Source organism: Camelina sativa, chromosome 5 (genome assembly GCF_030686135.1).
Source record: "Camelina sativa cultivar CO46 ecotype springtype chromosome 5, ASM3068613v1".
In the NCBI taxonomy this organism is placed as follows: domain Eukaryota; kingdom Viridiplantae; phylum Streptophyta; class Magnoliopsida; order Brassicales; family Brassicaceae; genus Camelina; species Camelina sativa.
The window spans coordinates 23303413-23309412 of NC_141884.1; positions in this window are offsets into that span (position 1 = coordinate 23303413).

Genomic DNA, 6000 nt, shown 5'->3' on the forward strand with positions numbered 1-6000 from the left:
ATAAAATGAATTTTGACCCTTACTAGAGCACGGGTCTTAATCTAGTTAAGAATTAAAGAAGAGTAATCAAATATAATAGTTTATGTGAAAATTTCCAATTCCAATAATAATGAGTCTTAACACTAGGCCTAGGCAAAATATCCGGATCCGAATATTCGATCCGAACCCGATCCAAAAAACCCGATCCGAATCCGTATCCGAAATTGTAAAATACCCGAACGGGTTCTAAATCTCTAAATCCGAAAATCCGAATCCGAACCCGATCCGAACCGAAATCCGAACGGGTATTCGAATATACCAATATTATTAATATATAGTAGTAATATATTAGTAATATTTATGATTTTAGTAATATAAGTGTTCAAAATATTCAGATTTTTAAATATTTTTGACAATTTGAAGTATTTAAACTGTTTATTAGTAAATTTGGGTAGAAAATGCTCTAATTTTTAGATATATTGCGTATTATTGAATAAATTAGATACTAAAATTTTGAGTTTTGTGAACTTCGGGTAATCCGAATCCGAATCCAAAATACCCAAACCGAACCCGATCCGAACCCGAAGTCTAGAAATACCCGAACGGGTCCTAAACCCGAAAACCCGAAATACCCGAACCGAATCCGAACGGGTACCCAAATGCCCAAGCCTACTTAAAACTCCATTTTAGTTTTCATCTCATTAGCGACGTGAGATATGTCGTGGTTACTTACTCACTTGTAAGGAGAATACTGTTCTTTCCACGCAATTTCGAAAATAATATCTTTTATAAAATTTTGGTTATTGGTTTTCACATTGTTTCGGTTTTATTTATGTATTGATATTATGCAATTTTAACGTTGTATTCACATTTTTTAATGCATGACCGTACGTATAATCTTTCCTCATTTTCTTCATTGTATTTTAAAAGATTTTATAGTATTCTTAAAATCCTTTATTATTCAATTTAGATTTATGTAAAATATTTTAAAATTATTTGTTATTCAACTTAGATTTATGTAAAATCATTTAAAATAACTTACAATCTCTTGTTATTCAATCAATGATTTATAAAACTGACTTAAAATCTACTGTTATTCAAAATTTCATAACTTTTTTATAAAATGCTACTTTACATGATTTTACAAGACTTTTTTTTGGTTTTCTAGTTGAAAAATATCTTCCTCAAAATCACAGAGGTAGAGTTTGAAAGGATTTTAGAAAAAAAAAAATATATCTATATATATATTTACTACTAGGAAATCAAAATTGAAACAGAACAGACTCTTCCCCACTCATTTGCTCCAATCCCACCACCGATGAATGGAGTATTGTGTATTCCTCAATCCTCATCTCTGACTAGACTCCTCTATCGTTTCTCTCTCGCCAATTGGAATATTTACAGGTTCTCTCGGCAATTGGAATTGGGTCTTGGTCTGGCGCTGATGTGAATAGGTGTTGAGTCTGATTCTGTTTCCGACAACGGTAGCTGCTCGGGCGAGTCGGAAGATCACAAGGACAAGATAACCAATCTTCCCCTCATTCTCAAGCAGGAGGTGATGATACCAGGTGCAGACAATGACAAGCGCAGAGCCGTGCTTACCCTTGGGCAAGAAGGGCAAATGCCCCAAGCCACCAAAAAACTACTAAAATTTTAGGCCACATTTTATAGAAAAAGTAAGCTTTTTATTTAGTTAACTTAATATAATGTGTTTTTAATAATGGAAACTTTTCATTAGAAATTGTATATTTTAAAAAATACTTTAAGTTTTATTGAAATTTTTTGATCTTGAAAATAAATTCCTTACTAATATATAGCAACATAAGTAAAAAACAGTATTTAAACAAAGAATTATTAAAAGTAATACATGTGGATAATTACTAGAGAACATTGTGATTTTAAAAAATGATATTTATTTAAATTTTCATGGTTTTGTTATTAATATTTTATTTTTATTTAATATTAAAATAATTTACTAATAAATATACAAAATTCAAAAAAAAATTGCCCTAGGCCTCTATAAGTGTGAGCACGGCACTGGACAAGCGTGAGAAAGTTCGCCAAAAGGATGAGAGAAAACATCAACGCCGGAAGGAGAGAAGGGCTCTGGAGTTGTATGACAAGTGTACCACATATCTCATGTCAAGAAAACTCGAAGCCCTTACACAGCAGCTTGTCACTATGGGACTATCTCAAGAGCATGCAACTACGGCATTGATGATGAATGATGGCAAAGTTGAGGAATCTGTTTATTGGTATTTTGACAGGGGCGAGGAAGAAATTCAGAAGCAAATAGACATTACAGATGAACTAGCTAGGATTACACAAATGGAGCTACAACTTAAGTGTACAAGCCAGGAAATTGAGCGTGCAGTTGTTCAAGCTGAGGGTGATTTGGACAGAGTTTTCTGTGCCAGTCAAACAAGAAGAATCTGGTGATCCTCTTACACCCAGTAATGGTAGTAAACATACAGCAGGAATAGGTTCTCAGAATTCAGATGCAGAAAGGCTGGAAACACAAACTGTTCCATCACCTGGTTTACAGCCACCAAGAGATGACAAGAGCTTTAGCTATTCAAGATCACCCTCCACAACCGAGTTAGTGAACAAAATGATAGCTCAGCCTATGAAACGACCTGAACTCAAGTTAGAGTGGCCAAAACCTCAGCAATCTGCTGCTTTGGCTGATAAAAGGTGGCCAAATACAGGACATGTTCCTTCTGCTTCTTACTCTTTCCCATCATCGCCATCCTCGTCACCTCAGCTTGCTTCGAGGGTTGAAGCTCGCTATTTAGCTAGTGGAAATGAATTTAAGAACCTCCAGGTTGCAGGTTAATCTCAACACTAACCTCAGTTTGTTTTTATATTGCAATTTGCCCATATGTTCAATACTAAAAAAATAAACACTTTGTCCTTTCTGTGTTTATTTTAGAGAGTAAACAAGATGTTAGATGTCGAGATCACACTTTATACAACAGGATAAGAGAGTCTTTGATCTGTTATTAACATAAACTTTATAAAAAGTAGTCGTCTCTTTTATGAACAAAAAGTTTTTTTTTGTGTTCCAAATTATTATAAAATCACCTAAAGTTTAATAACAAAATCTTACAGAATCACATTCATTTTCTTGTATTTTAAATATAAAAAACTTAAAAACTAATCAAATTTCCTAAATACTCAATCAAATCTTTCAAAATTCTAAATTATTAAAATCCTACAAAATTTTAACAAATTCAAGTTCAATACTCCCTTAAGTTCAATACCCCCTCTTAGTTTAACAACTTAAGCATTTCTATAATAAAATACGGTCACTACAAACTTTTTTTTTTGATAATACAGGTATCCAAAGCCCAGTAGGCCCTGACTAGCCCACTAGCCCGAAGGCTTGGCGTGCGTCTCGAAGGCGGCAAGAGTAGTTTCTGGAGGCTGCATAGCCCAATGTTAAATTTTTCTGCGGTGGCCACTTTAAGATGTTTGCAGCCGTGGAGATTCGAACCCAAAAGTATTGGGAATCTCATCCTCAACCCAAAATCCATCCAACCACTGGCCCACCTATGAGTGGTTCACTACAAACTTATAAGGTGCACATCATACTTGGGAATAATGGAAAATTGGACAACTCCAAGCTATTTGTTAAGAATGCTGCTATTAAGTACTTCAACTTTATAATTGTTTAGTCTTGAGCGAACATATATGTTATAGCCCATCTAAATACTCCAACTTTATAACGTAGTTGGGAGAGGTTTTTGCGTATATATACACTTAACCCCATATTTTAGCAGGAAAAATCACATTTTTAATTTTAAAAGTGTCATTGAGTAGCACTTTAAACCTCAAGATAATTTCATTAACACTATAAATCTTTAAATTGATTTCACTAACAATTTAAACCTTCAATGACACTATTATGAGAAAACAATATTATCCATCGACATGAAATAGTTAAATTATGTTGGATTGTTCAAATACTTGATTAATTAAATTAGATTTTATTATTTATTACAATTAATAAAAAATAAAATAAAAATAAAAAACTACATCTTTTCATTTGTTCACCGTCTGACCATAAACTCTCTTCCACATTGGCGGAGCCAGACCCACATTTTAGAGGAGTCAATTTTGTTTTTGGAATAAGGTAAAAATACAAAAATTAGGGAGTTTAAATAAAAATTTATATAGTTAATGGGTACAAATGTAAAATTTTTAGGAGGGTCAAAATGTAGAATTTGAAGGGTCAAAATCAAAATTTTAAATTTACTAGGATGAAAATATAAAATCTAATGGAATCATTTTATAATTTCTACTTTAAAATATACCAAAAAGAAATTTAGTGGGGTCGGCTGACCCCACCTCCTTCATTGCCTCCGCCCATGCTCGTCCAACCCTACTCTCACCATGGTTATTTATTAGTTATGTCATTAATAAACCTCATAAACAAGTGATTAAAACACAAGAGATGAAGAATCAAAGCAAAATAGTGAAAAATCAGAAGTAAGGTTAAAATATTTGAGAAATGTAAAATTGAAAACGCCAACATATTTAGAAGATTTATTGGTTTTCATGAGAATTCAATTGGTTTAAATCAGAATCCAATGGAGAGTAACGTCATAAAAGTTTCGTCAACGATGAAGATGAACATAATTTTATTTATAATAAATAAAACTAATTAAAATTTAAATCTGATCAACATAATTTAATTATTTCGCGTTGACGGATATTATTGTTCCGTCACTTTTTATGGAGGTATAAACAGAAAAGTTAGTTTTAAGGTTTAAATTGTTAATAAAATTATTTTAGATGTTTATAGTGTTAGTGAAATTTTCTCGAAATTTAAAATGTTTAATGTCACTTTGAAGATTTAAAATATAGTTTTTCCCATATTGGCACATCAATTTTAAAGCTAATGTGTAACATATATATAGATTTTTCCTCGAGGATCTATATGTATGTGACACATGTACCCTGGATAATGTTGGAACTGCAGTTTTCTGTAAAATTTACAGGTTTTGGAACAATGATTTTTCGGCGACTTTCTGGCCAATTTCCGGCCAAATGGCTGATCGGAATTGTCTGGTCGATAGTGCAATGGAAAGCTGGTAACGAGTACTACAAGATGGTATACTCATACGTCCAAAACGAAGTTGATTTGAATGAGAAATAAGAGTGTGAAGTTAGCTACTTGGTATGGTTTGGGAAATATCCCATATCGAAAATATGAGTGATTTTTCACTCATATATATATAGTTTCACACTTTTCTAGTTTCAAAAGTGTGTAGAAGGAAGAAGGAAGTTCCCACACGCGCGCCGAATCGGGCCGGGCGCGGGCTCGGACTCTTGGGCTCTTGGGCATTTTTTTGATCCGCTGTAGGCCCATTTAATTTTTTGGAAAGACTTGTCTTAAACTCCAATTAAACTTGGGCAGTACTTCGAGAATATTCAGAGAATATTTTCTGAATATTCACGCGAGACGACCTGCTTCCACTATATATAGAGGTGCAGCCTCTCATTATTTCTCACACTCGAAAAACACAAACCCTCCTTCTAATAAGTCCAGCCGCAGAGCTCTCTCTCTCCTTCTCCCTTGCTTTAGTCAGAGTAAGTTCTTATAGTTAGTAGTCTTGAGAGTATAACGTAGATCTGTTCGCTTAGTTCTATTACTGGTGTGCTACTGTAATAGTTTGTGATCGGTTGTATCCTGGGATTCATAAATCGTGATTGTCCGAAAGCATTTACGGCCGATTTATTGAATTAAGGAAAGAGATATCATATCTCGCCTCCGTGATTTATTTACTGCTTTAGTGTGGGTTATTGGTTTAAGATTTGAATAGAGTTTTAAAGATTTTAAATGTTATGTAGAACTGTTGTTATTAGATCAAGATTTTGTTAAACTCTGTTAAAGTTTAGTGTTATTAGTTTGTGATTTATAAAAAGTCATTTAAAATCTTAACAAATCTGGGTTATTGGATTCAGACTTTTATAAAGTCATTAAAGTTTTGTGTTATTCAATTAAAACAAAAGAAT